The 16125-nt window shown below is 41.5% G+C and overlaps 1 non-coding gene across 1 annotated transcript; it reads right to left on the bottom strand.

The window, feature by feature from the left end:
* Positions 1-15814: 15814 nt before the first annotated feature.
* On the bottom strand, positions 15815-15888 carry TRNAV-AAC (transfer RNA valine (anticodon AAC)). Its single transcript has one exon. It is a non-coding gene; the product is annotated as a tRNA-Val (tRNA).
* Between the last annotated feature and the right edge of the window lie 237 nt (positions 15889-16125).

The raw sequence follows: 16125 nt of genomic DNA, 5'->3' as shown, positions 1-16125 counted from the left end.
TGCTCAGGGTCTTCGCCTGCAACTCCTTCAGACTCCGCCAATGGACCGTTATCTATACGAGTTCAAATATACATTCCACATTCTTAACATAGAAAGAAACAATACATCACACAATAAAATAGAACAACTAAACAGATGTGTGGCGCAAGGCTCACATCTATGACTATGCAAGAAAAGAAGCTACGACGGTCGAAGCTACAACCAAGAGGCATGGCGATTACATTAAGCGGTTTTGGGCTAAAATACTTATCTCAACTTAATTATATTCATTGATATTCGTGCAATGCGTAAATAAAATTAGCACTAGATCCTAATTAGTTCAATACTTGATTAATCGTTGTTACCCTACACTTTACTTAATATACGCGATTCTAGGTGAATTAAAAAGATTGTCGCGCCGCGAAGCGCGCGACACAACGCACGACTCGAACGAAATTAAAAAGGATTGCTGCACGGCGAAGCGCGCGACACAACACATGATTCTAACGGAGTTTAAAATGCTACGACGCGCTGGGGCTGTGCGCATAGGGACGGGGCGCGCGCATGGAAACGGGGACATGCGAGGGCAGGGGTGCGCCGGGGGGCTGCCACGCCGGGTCCGAGGGAGGGGCATTGCCGGGGTCGAACCTCCGCCAGGGAGGGCGCACGCTGCCGGGGTTGGGACGCCGGGCCCGGCCGGGCCGAGCCGAGACCGCTGCACCACTACCGGATCTCGCTTGCTCTCTAATTAAAATCATTCGCGAATTGAAAACCCAAACTCAATGAATGCACGCCTAGGCACAACATCAGACAGAAATAAATATGCTCCGACATGATGCAACAATATTACCAACTTAGGGTTTTGTTTACATGCGACACGGACACCAATCTCTATATTGTTTTGAAAATAGGAGGAAGGAGCAAAACAGGAAGAGAAAAAGAGAGTAACGCCCGCATTTGGTGAATATTGGAGAAGAAAATTTATGCCCCAAATTCAGGGTGTTACATGTCGCCTCCAGATGCCCATGTCTTTGTCGTGTCCTTCTCTGGCAACGAACATGTATGCCCGCCTCTTCCCTTTCCTTCATGCTCTACGAAACCTTGAAAGTGGGGGAGGCGAGGGGTGGGGGTCCCTGATTTGCTGCCTATGGTACAAGTTCGATGGCTCGGCATCGCTTGTCTACATGGTCTTTCTCTTACCACGGTGTCGACTTGGTATGCTTCTACCACTTCTATGTACTTGTCCCCCATCCTTCTGCTATTGCAAAAAATATTGTGTTGTTCCTTTGTTGTTTTGGGTGTTAGTTTTTTGTTGTGCTAAGGACTAAACATAATTTGAGTGTGTTAATACTTTATTTATTGTCTGCACATGGTTTGTGTTCTTCTGATGATGGCTCATGCATTCTACAAAATATGTGTTAGGATTTAGAGATCCATGCGGGCACTACCACAGGGTGCTCGTTCCTTGTGTTCTTGGCTCTTGCATGCATTATGTTGTTTCTGAGACCACATTGGCGCAATAGACTCCATGGTGTTTGAGGTTGCTGAATTAGATGGAGCAGCAATGATTTGTCATGCTAACAGTAAAAGGAAAGAATATTTGTTGGTTTTAAACGTTAGTAATTGCTACGAAGTACCATAATTTGTATAGAGCGTATCCAGTTTTTATTGATGACTGACTTTAGAAACCACTCCATATTTTGATCTATCTTTTTTATAAGTTTGAGTTCATGTGACTTATTTTAGAAACTTGAGCTCACAAACTTTCTCTTATTTGGTCTCTGTATGGTGAAATTATGTCATTCTATAATCTCTGTTTGTTCAGTCAGTCGTTGTGAACTCTCTTCTAATTGCTCACTTCATTGGTCGTGTTGTACCAAGACATATTGGATGAAGTAAACAACAACATCAGTTAGCTAAATCAAAAAAATATTATGCGGAGAGCGGAAACAATCAATAAAAAATCTTCAGATTTTTTTGGTGGATAGTTTACATGAGTATTGTTGTGAGCCGTTGCAACGCACGAGCAACCGATTAGTCTATATCTATACTATATATAAAGCATCAGTTTCAACGGTTTTTTCACGTACCCTTGCTTAATGCAAGAAATAAAGTAAAATTATGCGCAAATGAGGGTTTAAACCTTGGTTGTTGGCTCTACATTCACACTCATCTAATCAATAGAACACATATATTTTAAAATCTTATTAAAACAAAGGGTAATTATATGATATATAGAAAAATGTGGCAATGCACGAGCTTTGACTAATAGAAGTTAATACCGAAGTAATTTTATCTAAAAAACTAACATGTTCGGCCGTGCCAATCTTTATGATGCAGCGGCAGAATGTAACTACTTTTATCATTGTCATGTTTTTTTTCAATGCATGCACGTGTACTAATAACGATAATTCGTTGCAAAAAAAGTAAAAAATAGGACTTTTTGTTTTCGCCCGGACTCGAACCGGAGACCTTTGGAAGCCTCTGTATATATACACAAAACACCACTGAGCAGTGGGTCCCATGATTCAGAACGATTCACTATTCTAGCGAAGGGAAGGTGTTTTTTTGGACCTTCGGCTAAAGGCCTTCGTTCGTATCGTAGTCTGAATTTGTTACGAAGAAACAAACAAATATCGCGAGGGCTACTGTTGGGGGCCTTCCTCTTCCGAAGGTCCTCAAAAACATGACTAACCATTTGCTTCTAGCATAATATCGATTATTATTGGAGCTTCGTCACAAACAAAGATTCATGATGAGAGTGATCTCCTTCACCGAAGGTCTTCGAGACAAACACATAGCCCAAAAGTGACAACAATGAACGCTGAAGCTACAGTCGAAGAGAAACAACTTCGGCTTAAAGTGATGTCGAATATCACACATGGAGCTGAGTCGAAGAGGAAAATACTAGCTAGTCCCTAATGATTTATGTTACAGTTATGAACAAATGTTAAGGTCATAAATGTACTTTTACCCGGGCTACGTCTCGTGCCTATAAATAGGTGAACAGTACTCCCGTACTATTCACGCTGGATTGTAATCGCTCTCGCGTCATCACCTTCAAACAAGTCGAAGGTATCAATGTAATATAAATTCTGTTAATGTTCATGTGTATATCATGAAGTACATATATGAATGAACAAATGGATTACATATATTATCTCTATGTACTCTTATAGACGATGAATGTGTGTCCTTCATGACCTTCGTCTGAAGATCATTATATCCAAAAGGAGATAATGCTTCGAAGGACGAATGTCCTTAATCTTTAACAATTGTGTTGCCTTGTTCTTGATTTACAACATTTGAGAACAAGTGACCAACAATCTTAAACATAGATCAAAGTGCGAAAACGAAACTTAGCAATACACGACCTTCACAGGCAGCCGACTGGGGGTTTGCCGCTAACCCACGCCTAGAACTCATCGTAGTCTTGGAACTCCTGGAAATCCTCCACCACGACTTCATCTTCTTCTGAGCAGGGGTTGCCATGTGGACAACCTGGTGTTTTGGTGTTTTAAGCAAGGGTGAGTACACATCAACGTACTCAACAATTGTCTCGTTTGGCTAAAGTGGACTAGCTGTATGTGGAGTGAAGCTCAGAGCAGTTGCTTTTAGTTGGTCAGGTAATTATTACTAGTAGAGAGCCAGGTTTTAGCATTAAACCCAAGTTATTAACCCGAAGGTACTCCTTCCAAACGGAAAGAACATCGAAATCCATAATCATAGTCATCACCATTAATACCATAATTATCCTCATCATAATCTGTAATCATAGTATCACTAATCAAAGAAGCTCCCAAGGCCGCTCATAACCATGAGAACGACTGATATATCAATTTCATAACACTTTGTAGAGGTTGCACAGTTCACCCACGAGCCGTGATTCCCATTCTGCCCATGGATCATGACTCCCCATTGATCACTCCCAAGGTTAACTGGTAGGGTCTCACTATGAAGCCTTTACAAAGATTCCTCGAAGGTATAGCTGACTGTTAGGTTTCCTAAATGTACCGCGCTCCTCCCCAAGGGGCAAACCACCCTCGGTAGAGCAAGCTACATACACTGAGCCCATTAACGGCACGACGACGAAGCAAACTACACCTCAGTTACTCTAACTAATTAGCTAAGGGTGTCTCATTCCACCCTCATGGTTGTACTGTTTTCCCGAGTGGTCATGCAACGAACTAGTACTTATGGAGAGGCACTCGAGAAACCGCTCGTGCCCCCTTAAATATCACAATGCCATCATCATTTCCAAAAGTAACCTGGTATCATAAATAGTCTCATCATATTCATTGATTAAAGTGATGCGCTAGCACAGAGCTAATCCAGAAATAATTCAACCCAAATAGGTGAACAAGGTCAAGATAAACAAAGACTAGTAAATCCTTAGGTTAAATTGTGTAAATGCGGGGAGATTAATTATAAAATGTGTAGGACATAAATAGGTCAGAGGATACTTGTCTTCACCAACCAGCTGCTGCTCAGGGTCTTCGCCTGCAACTCCTTCAGACTCCGCCAATGGACCGTTATCTATACGAGTTCAAATATACATTCCACATTCTTAACATAGAAAGAAACAATACATCACACAATAAAATAGAACAACTAAACAGATGTGTGGCGCAAGGCTCACATCTATGACTATGCAAGAAAAGAAGCTACGACGGTCGAAGCTACAACCAAGAGGCATGGCGATTACATTAAGCGGTTTTGGGCTAAAATACTTATCTCAACTTAATTATATTCATTGATATTCGTGCAATGCGTAAATAAAATTAGCACTAGATCCTAATTAGTTCAATACTTGATTAATCGTTGTTACCCTACACTTTACTTAATATACGCGATTCTAGGTGAATTAAAAAGATTGTCGCGCCGCGAAGCGCGCGACACAACGCACGACTCGAACGAAATTTAAAAGGATTGCTGCACGGCGAAGCGCGCGACACAACACATGATTCTAACGGAGTTTAAAATGCTACGACGCGCTGGGGCTGTGCGCATAGGGACGGGGCGCGCGCATGGAAACGGGGACATGCGAGGGCAGGGGTGCGCCGGGGGGCTGCCACGCCGGGTCCGAGGGAGGGGCATTGCCGGGGTCGAACCTCCGCCAGGGAGGGCGCACGCTGCCGGGGTTGGGACGCCGGGCCCGGCCGGGCCGAGCCGAGACCGCTGCACCACTACCGGATCTCGCTTGCTCTCTAATTAAAATCATTCGCGAATTGAAAACCCAAACTCAATGAATGCACGCCTAGGCACAACATCAGACAGAAATAAATATGCTCCGACATGATGCAACAATATTACCAACTTAGGGTTTTGTTTACATGCGACACGGACACCAATCTCTATATTGTTTTGAAAATAGGAGGAAGGAGCAAAACAGGAAGAGAAAAAGAGAGTAACGCCCGCATTTGGTGAATATTGGAGAAGAAAATTTATGCCCCAAATTCAGGGTGTTACATGTCGCCTCCAGATGCCCATGTCTTTGTCGTGTCCTTCTCTGGCAACGAACATGTATGCCCGCCTCTTCCCTTTCCTTCATGCTCTACGAAACCTTGAAAGTGGGGGAGGCGAGGGGTGGGGGTCCCTGATTTGCTGCCTATGGTACAAGTTCGATGGCTCGGCATCGCTTGTCTACATGGTCTTTCTCTTACCACGGTGTCGACTTGGTATGCTTCTACCACTTCTATGTACTTGTCCCCCATCCTTCTGCTATTGCAAAAAATATTGTGTTGTTCCTTTGTTGTTTTGGGTGTTAGTTTTTTGTTGTGCTAAGGACTAAACATAATTTGAGTGTGTTAATACTTTATTTATTGTCTGCACATGGTTTGTGTTCTTCTGATGATGGCTCATGCATTCTACAAAATATGTGTTAGGATTTAGAGATCCATGCGGGCACTACCACAGGGTGCTCGTTCCTTGTGTTCTTGGCTCTTGCATGCATTATGTTGTTTCTGAGACCACATTGGCGCAATAGACTCCATGGTGTTTGAGGTTGCTGAATTAGATGGAGCAGCAATGATTTGTCATGCTAACAGTAAAAGGAAAGAATATTTGTTGGTTTTAAACGTTAGTAATTGCTACGAAGTACCATAATTTGTATAGAGCGTATCCAGTTTTTATTGATGACTGACTTTAGAAACCACTCCATATTTTGATCTATCTTTTTTATAAGTTTGAGTTCATGTGACTTATTTTAGAAACTTGAGCTCACAAACTTTCTCTTATTTGGTCTCTGTATGGTGAAATTATGTCATTCTATAATCTCTGTTTGTTCAGTCAGTCGTTGTGAACTCTCTTCTAATTGCTCACTTCATTGGTCGTGTTGTACCAAGACATATTGGATGAAGTAAACAACAACATCAGTTAGCTAAATCAAAAAAATATTATGCGGAGAGCGGAAACAATCAATAAAAAATCTTCAGATTTTTTTGGTGGATAGTTTACATGAGTAATGTTGTGAGCCGTTGCAACGCACGAGCAACCGATTAGTCTATATCTATACTATATATAAAGCATCAGTTTCAACGGTTTTTTCACGTACCCTTGCTTAATGCAAGAAATAAAGTAAAATTATGCGCAAATGAGGGTTTAAACCTTGGTTGTTGGCTCTACATTCACACTCATCTAATCAATAGAACACATATATTTTAAAATCTTATTAAAACAAAGGGTAATTATATGATATATAGAAAAATGTGGCAATGCACGAGCTTTGACTAATAGAAGTTAATACCGAAGTAATTTTATCTAAAAAACTAACATGTTCGGCCGTGTCAATCTTTATGATGCAGCGGCAGAATGTAACTACTTTTATCATTGTCATGTTTTTTTTCAATGCATGCACGTGTACTAATAACGATAATTCGTTGCAAAAAAAGTAAAAAATAGGACTTTTTGTTTTCGCCCGGACTCGAACCGGAGACCTTTGGAAGCCTCTGTATATATACACAAAACACCACTGAGCAGTGGGTCCCATGATTCAGAACGATTCACTATTCTAGCGAAGGGAAGGTGTTTTTTTGGACCTTCGGCTAAAGGCCTTCGTTCGTAACGTAGTCTGAATTTGTTACGAAGAAACAAACAAATATCGCGAGGGCTACTGTTGGGGGCCTTCCTCTTCCGAAGGTCCTCAAAAACATGACTAACCATTTGCTTCTAGCATAATATCGATTATTATTGGAGCTTCGTCACAAACAAAGATTCATGATGAGAGTGATCTCCTTCACCGAAGGTCTTCGAGACAAACACATAGCCCAAAAGTGACAACAATGAACGCTGAAGCTACAGTCGAAGAGAAACAACTTCGGCTTAAAGTGATGTCGAATATCACACATGGAGCTGAGTCGAAGAGGAAAATACTAGCTAGTCCCTAATGATTTATGTTACAGTTATGAACAAATGTTAAGGTCATAAATGTACTTTTACCCGGGCTACGTCTCGTGCCTATAAATAGGTGAACAGTACTCCCGTACTATTCACGCTGGATTGTAATCGCTCTCGCGTCATCACCTTCAAACAAGTCGAAGGTATCAATGTAATATAAATTCTGTTAATGTTCATGTGTATATCATGAAGTACATATATGAATGAACAAATGGATTACATATATTATCTCTATGTACTCTTATAGACGATGAATGTGTGTCCTTCATGACCTTCGTCTGAAGATCATTATATCCAAAAGGAGATAATGCTTCGAAGGACGAATGTCCTTAATCTTTAACAATTGTGTTGCCTTGTTCTTGATTTACAACATTTGAGAACAAGTGACCAACAATCTTAAACATAGATCAAAGTGCGAAAACGAAACTTAGCAATACACGACCTTCACAGGCAGCCGACTGGGGGTTTGCCGCTAACCCACGCCTAGAACTCATCGTAGTCTTGGAACTCCTGGAAATCCTCCACCACGACTTCATCTTCTTCTGAGCAGGGGTTGCCATGTGGACAACCTGGTGTTTTGGTGTTTTAAGCAAGGGTGAGTACACATCAACGTACTCAACAATTGTCTCGTTTGGCTAAAGTGGACTAGCTGTATGTGGAGTGAAGCTCAGAGCAGTTGCTTTTAGTTGGTCAGGTAATTATTACTAGTAGAGAGCCAGGTTTTAGCATTAAACCCAAGTTATTAACCCGAAGGTACTCCTTCCAAACGGAAAGAACATCGAAATCCATAATCATAGTCATCACCATTAATACCATAATTATCCTCATCATAATCTGTAATCATAGTATCACTAATCAAAGAAGCTCCCAAGGCCGCTCATAACCATGAGAACGACTGATATATCAATTTCATAACACTTTGTAGAGGTTGCACAGTTCACCCACGAGCCGTGATTCCCATTCTGCCCATGGATCATGACTCCCCATTGATCACTCCCAAGGTTAACTGGTAGGGTCTCACTATGAAGCCTTTACAAAGATTCCTCGAAGGTATAGCTGACTGTTAGGTTTCCTAAATGTACCGCGCTCCTCCCCAAGGGGCAAACCACCCTCGGTAGAGCAAGCTACATACACTGAGCCCCATTAACGGCACGACGACGAAGCAAACTACACCTCAGTTACTCTAACTAATTAGCTAAGGGTGTCTCATTCCACCCTCATGGTTGTACTGTTTTCCCGAGTGGTCATGCAACGAACTAGTACTTATGGAGAGGCACTCGAGAAACCGCTCGTGCCCCCTTAAATATCACAATGCCATCATCATTTCCAAAAGTAATCTGGTATCATAAATAGTCTCATCATATTCATTGATTAAAGTGATGCGCTAGCACAGAGCTAATCCAGAAATAATTCAACCCAAATAGGTGAACAAGGTCAAGATAAACAAAGACTAGTAAATCCTTAGGTTAAATTGTGTAAATGCGGGGAGATTAATTATAAAATGTGTAGGACATAAATAGGTCAGAGGATACTTGTCTTCACCAACCAGCTGCTGCTCAGGGTCTTCGCCTGCAACTCCTTCAGACTCCGCCAATGGACCGTTATCTATACGAGTTCAAATATACATTCCACATTCTTAACATAGAAAGAAACAATACATCACACAATAAAATAGAACAACTAAACAGATGTGTGGCGCAAGGCTCACATCTATGACTATGCAAGAAAAGAAGCTACGACGGTCGAAGCTACAACCAAGAGGCATGGCGATTACATTAAGCGGTTTTGGGCTAAAATACTTATCTCAACTTAATTATATTCATTGATATTCGTGCAATGCGTAAATAAAATTAGCACTAGATCCTAATTAGTTCAATACTTGATTAATCGTTGTTACCCTACACTTTACTTAATATACGCGATTCTAGGTGAATTAAAAAGATTGTCACGCCGCGAAGCGCGCGACACAACGCACGACTCGAACGAAATTAAAAAGGATTGCTGCACGGCGAAGCGCGCGACACAACACATGATTCTAACGGAGTTTAAAATGCTACGACGCGCTGGGGCTGTGCGCATAGGGACGGGGCGCGCGCATGGAAACGGGGACATGCGCGGGCAGGGGTGCGCCGGGGGGCTGCCACGCCGGGTCCGAGGGAGGGGCATTGCCGGGGTCGAACCTCCGCCAGGGAGGGCGCACGCTGCCGGGGTTGGGACGCCGGGCCCGGCCGGGCCGAGCCGAGACCGCTGCACCACTACCGGATCTCGCTTGCTCTCTAATTAAAATCATTCGCGAATTGAAAACCCAAACTCAATGAATGCACGCCTAGGCACAACATCAGACAGAAATAAATATGCTCCGACATGATGCAACAATATTACCAACTTAGGGTTTTGTTTACATGCGACACGGACACCAATCTCTATATTGTTTTGAAAATAGGAGGAAGGAGCAAAACAGGAAGAGAAAAAGAGAGTAACGCCCGCATTTGGTGAATATTGGAGAAGAAAATTTATGCCCCAAATTCAGGGTGTTACATGTCGCCTCCAGATGCCCATGTCTTTGTCGTGTCCTTCTCTGGCAACGAACATGTATGCCCGCCTCTTCCCTTTCCTTCATGCTCTACGAAACCTTGAAAGTGGGGGAGGCGAGGGGTGGGGGTCCCTGATTTGCTGCCTATGGTACAAGTTCGATGGCTCGGCATCGCTTGTCTACATGGTCTTTCTCTTACCACGGTGTCGACTTGGTATGCTTCTACCACTTCTATGTACTTGTCCCCCATCCTTCTGCTATTGCAAAAAATATTGTGTTGTTCCTTTGTTGTTTTGGGTGTTAGTTTTTTGTTGTGCTAAGGACTAAACATAATTTGAGTGTGTTAATACTTTATTTATTGTCTGCACATGGTTTGTGTTCTTCTGATGATGGCTCATGCATTCTACAAAATATGTGTTAGGATTTAGAGATCCATGCGGGCACTACCACAGGGTGCTCGTTCCTTGTGTTCTTGGCTCTTGCATGCATTATGTTGTTTCTGAGACCACATTGGCGCAATAGACTCCATGGTGTTTGAGGTTGCTGAATTAGATGGAGCAGCAATGATTTGTCATGCTAACAATAAAAGGAAAGAATATTTGTTGGTTTTAAACGTTAGTAATTGCTACGAAGTACCATAATTTGTATAGAGCGTATCCAGTTTTTATTGATGACTGACTTTAGAAACCACTCCATATTTTGATCTATCTTTTTTATAAGTTTGAGTTCATGTGACTTATTTAGAAACTTGAGCTCACAAACTTTCTCTTATTTGGTCTCTGTATGGTGAAATTATGTCATTCTATAATCTCTGTTTGTTCAGTCAGTCGTTGTGAACTCTCTTCTAATTGCTCACTTCATTGGTCGTGTTGTACCAAGACATATTGGATGAAGTAAACAACAACATCAGTTAGCTAAATCAAAAAAATATTATGCGGAGAGCGGAAACAATCAATAAAAAATCTTCAGATTTTTTTGGTGGATAGTTTACATGAGTAATGTTGTGAGCCGTTGCAACGCACGAGCAACCGATTAGTCTATATCTATACTATATATAAAGCATCAGTTTCAACGGTTTTTTCACGTACCCTTGCTTAATGCAAGAAATAAAGTAAAATTATGCGCAAATGAGGGTTTAAACCTTGGTTGTTGGCTCTACATTCACACTCATCTAATCAATAGAACACATATATTTTAAAATCTTATTAAAACAAAGGGTAATTATATGATATATAGAAAAATGTGGCAATGCACGAGCTTTGACTAATAGAAGTTAATACCGAAGTAATTTTATCTAAAAAACTAACATGTTCGGCCGTGCCAATCTTTATGATGCAGCGGCAGAATGTAACTACTTTTATCATTGTCATGTTTTTTTTCAATGCATGCACGTGTACTAATAACGATAATTCGTTGCAAAAAAAGTAAAAAATAGGACTTTTTGTTTTCGCCCGGACTCGAACCGGAGACCTTTGGAAGCCTCTGTATATATACACAAAACACCACTGAGCAGTGGGTCCCATGATTCAGAACGATTCACTATTCTAGCGAAGGGAAGGTGTTTTTTTGGACCTTCGGCTAAAGGCCTTCGTTCGTATCGTAGTCTGAATTTGTTACGAAGAAACAAACAAATATCGCGAGGGCTACTGTTGGGGGCCTTCCTCTTCCGAAGGTCCTCAAAAACATGACTAACCATTTGCTTCTAGCATAATATCGATTATTATTGGAGCTTCGTCACAAACAAAGATTCATGATGAGAGTGATCTCCTTCACCGAAGGTCTTCGAGACAAACACATAGCCCAAAAGTGACAACAATGAACGCTGAAGCTACAGTCGAAGAGAAACAACTTCGGCTTAAAGTGATGTCGAATATCACACATGGAGCTGAGTCGAAGAGGAAAATACTAGCTAGTCCCTAATGATTTATGTTACAGTTATGAACAAATGTTAAGGTCATAAATGTACTTTTACCCGGGCTACGTCTCGTGCCTATAAATAGGTGAACAGTACTCCCGTACTATTCACGCTGGATTGTAATCGCTCTCGCGTCATCACCTTCAAACAAGTCGAAGGTATCAATGTAATATAAATTCTGTTAATGTTCATGTGTATATCATGAAGTACATATATGAATGAACAAATGGATTACATATATTATCTCTATGTACTCTTATAGACGATGAATGTGTGTCCTTCATGACCTTCGTCTGAAGATCATTATATCCAAAAGGAGATAATGCTTCGAAGGACGAATGTCCTTAATCTTTAACAATTGTGTTGCCTTGTTCTTGATTTACAACATTTGAGAACAAGTGACCAACAATCTTAAACATAGATCAAAGTGCGAAAACGAAACTTAGCAATACACGACCTTCACAGGCAGCCGACTGGGGGTTTGCCGCTAACCCACGCCTAGAACTCATCGTAGTCTTGGAACTCCTGGAAATCCTCCACCACGACTTCATCTTCTTCTGAGCAGGGGTTGCCATGTGGACAACCTGGTGTTTTGGTGTTTTAAGCAAGGGTGAGTACACATCAACGTACTCAACAATTGTCTCGTTTGGCTAAAGTGGACTAGCTGTATGTGGAGTGAAGCTCAGAGCAGTTGCTTTTAGTTGGTCAGGTAATTATTACTAGTAGAGAGCCAGGTTTCAGCATTAAACCCAAGTTATTAACCCGAAGGTACTCCTTCCAAACGGAAAGAACATCGAAATCCATAATCATAGTCATCACCATTAATACCATAATTATCCTCATCATAATCTGTAATCATAGTATCACTAATCAAAGAAGCTCCCAAGGCCGCTCATAACCATGAGAACGACTGATATATCAATTTCATAACACTTTGTAGAGGTTGCACAGTTCACCCACGAGCCGTGATTCCCATTCTGCCCATGGATCATGACTCCCCATTGATCACTCCCAAGGTTAACTGGTAGGGTCTCACTATGAAGCCTTTACAAAGATTCCTCGAAGGTATAGCTGACTGTTAGGTTTCCTAAATGTACCGCGCTCCTCCCCAAGGGGCAAACCACCCTCGGTAGAGCAAGCTACATACACTGAGCCCCATTAACGGCACGACGACGAAGCAAACTACACCTCAGTTACTCTAACTAATTAGCTAAGGGTGTCTCATTCCACCCTCATGGTTGTACTGTTTTCCCGAGTGGTCATGCAACGAACTAGTACTTATGGAGAGGCACTCGAGAAACCGCTCGTGCCCCCTTAAATATCACAATGCCATCATCATTTCCAAAAGTAATCTGGTATCATAAATAGTCTCATCATATTCATTGATTAAAGTGATGCGCTAGCACAGAGCTAATCCAGAAATAATTCAACCCAAATAGGTGAACAAGGTCAAGATAAACAAAGACTAGTAAATCCTTAGGTTAAATTGTGTAAATGCGGGGAGATTAATTATAAAATGTGTAGGACATAAATAGGTCAGAGGATACTTGTCTTCACCAACCAGCTGCTGCTCAGGGTCTTCGCCTGCAACTCCTTCAGACTCCGCCAATGGACCGTTATCTATACGAGTTCAAATATACATTCCACATTCTTAACATAGAAAGAAACAATACATCACACAATAAAATAGAACAACTAAACAGATGTGTGGCGCAAGGCTCACATCTATGACTATGCAAGAAAAGAAGCTACGACGGTCGAAGCTACAACCAAGAGGCATGGCGATTACATTAAGCGGTTTTGGGCTAAAATACTTATCTCAACTTAATTATATTCATTGATATTCGTGCAATGCGTAAATAAAATTAGCACTAGATCCTAATTAGTTCAATACTTGATTAATCGTTGTTACCCTACACTTTACTTAATATACGCGATTCTAGGTGAATTAAAAAGATTGTCGCGCCGCGAAGCGCGCGACACAACGCACGACTCGAACGAAATTAAAAAGGATTGCTGCACGGCGAAGCGCGCGACACAACACATGATTCTAACGGAGTTTAAAATGCTACGACGCGCTGGGGCTGTGCGCATAGGGACGGGGCGCGCGCATGGAAACGGGGACATGCGCGGGCAGGGGTGCGCCGGGGGGCTGCCACGCCGGGTCCGAGGGAGGGGCATTGCCGGGGTCGAACCTCCGCCAGGGAGGGCGCACGCTGCCGGGGTTGGGACGCCGGGCCCGGCCGGGCCGAGCCGAGACCGCTGCACCACTACCGGATCTCGCTTGCTCTCTAATTAAAATCATTTGCGAATTGAAAACCCAAACTCAATGAATGCACGCCTAGGCACAACATCAGACAGAAATAAATATGCTCCGACATGATGCAACAATATTACCAACTTAGGGTTTTGTTTACATGCGACACGGACACCAATCTCTATATTGTTTTGAAAATAGGAGGAAGGAGCAAAACAGGAAGAGAAAAAGAGAGTAACGCCCGCATTTGGTGAATATTGGAGAAGAAAATTTATGCCCCAAATTCAGGGTGTTACATGTCGCCTCCAGATGCCCATGTCTTTGTCGTGTCCTTCTCTGGCAACGAACATGTATGCCCGCCTCTTCCCTTTCCTTCATGCTCTACGAAACCTTGAAAGTGGGGGAGGCGAGGGGTGGGGGTCCCTGATTTGCTGCCTATGGTACAAGTTCGATGGCTCGGCATCGCTTGTCTACATGGTCTTTCTCTTACCACGGTGTCGACTTGGTATGCTTCTACCACTTCTATGTACTTGTCCCCCATCCTTCTGCTATTGCAAAAAATATTGTGTTGTTCCTTTGTTGTTTTGGGTGTTAGTTTTTTGTTGTGCTAAGGACTAAACATAATTTGAGTGTGTTAATACTTTATTTATTGTCTGCACATGGTTTGTGTTCTTCTGATGATGGCTCATGCATTCTACAAAATATGTGTTAGGATTTAGAGATCCATGCGGGCACTACCACAGGGTGCTCGTTCCTTGTGTTCTTGGCTCTTGCATGCATTATGTTGTTTCTGAGACCACATTGGCGCAATAGACTCCATGGTGTTTGAGGTTGCTGAATTAGATGGAGCAGCAATGATTTGTCATGCTAACAGTAAAAGGAAAGAATATTTGTTGGTTTTAAACGTTAGTAATTGGTACGAAGTACCATAATTTGTATAGAGCGTATCCAGTTTTTATTGATGACTGACTTTAGAAACCACTCCATATTTTGATCTATCTTTTTTATAAGTTTGAGTTCATGTGACTTATTTTAGAAACTTGAGCTCACAAACTTTCTCTTATTTGGTCTCTGTATGGTGAAATTATGTCATTCTATAATCTCTGTTTGTTCAGTCAGTCGTTGTGAACTCTCTTCTAATTGCTCACTTCATTGGCCGTGTTGTACCAAGACATATTGGATGAAGTAAACAACAACATCAGTTAGCTAAATCAAAAAAATATTATGCGGAGAGCGGAAACAATCAATAAAAAATCTTCAGATTTTTTTGGTGGATAGTTTACATGAGTATTGTTGTGAGCCGTTGCAACGCACGAGCAACCGATTAGTCTATATCTATACTATATATAAAGCATCAGTTTCAACGGTTTTTTCACGTACCCTTGCTTAATGCAAGAAATAAAGTAAAATTATGCGCAAATGAGGGTTTAAACCTTGGTTGTTGGCTCTACATTCACACTCATCTAATCAATAGAACACATATATTTTAAAATCTTATTAAAACAAAGGGTAATTATATGATATATAGAAAAATGTGGCAATGCACGAGCTTTGACTAATAGAAGTTAATACCGAAGTAATTTTATCTAAAAAACTAACATGTTCGGCCGTGCCAATCTTTATGATGCAGCGGCAGAATGTAACTACTTTTATCATTGTCATGTTTTTTTTCAATGCATGCACGTGTACTAATAACGATAATTCGTTGCAAAAAAAAGTAAAAAATAGGACTTTTTGTTTTCGCCCGGATTCGAACCGGAGACCTTCAGTGTGTTAGACTGACGTGATAACCAACTACACCACGAAAACTACGATGCATTTTCCCCCCTTATGTCATCTAAATACGCTACATTATTTAGTATAAACAGTAAAAACATAGCACGCACACGTACTACAAATTATAGTTTGCTTGAAAATAGAATGTTCAACATGAAGCACCTACCATCTAGCCAAAAATTACTCGTCACCCGACTTTTCAGGCTAACACGGCTAATAAGCATAGTTCCAGTCCAGTGTTATTAAAACTACGTTTAAACGTCAAAACTC

The sequence above is a fragment of the Zea mays genome, chromosome 3 (assembly GCF_902167145.1).
Source record: "Zea mays cultivar B73 chromosome 3, Zm-B73-REFERENCE-NAM-5.0, whole genome shotgun sequence".
NCBI classification, from domain to species: domain Eukaryota; kingdom Viridiplantae; phylum Streptophyta; class Magnoliopsida; order Poales; family Poaceae; genus Zea; species Zea mays.
This window is presented reverse-complemented; position numbering and strand designations above follow the sequence as displayed.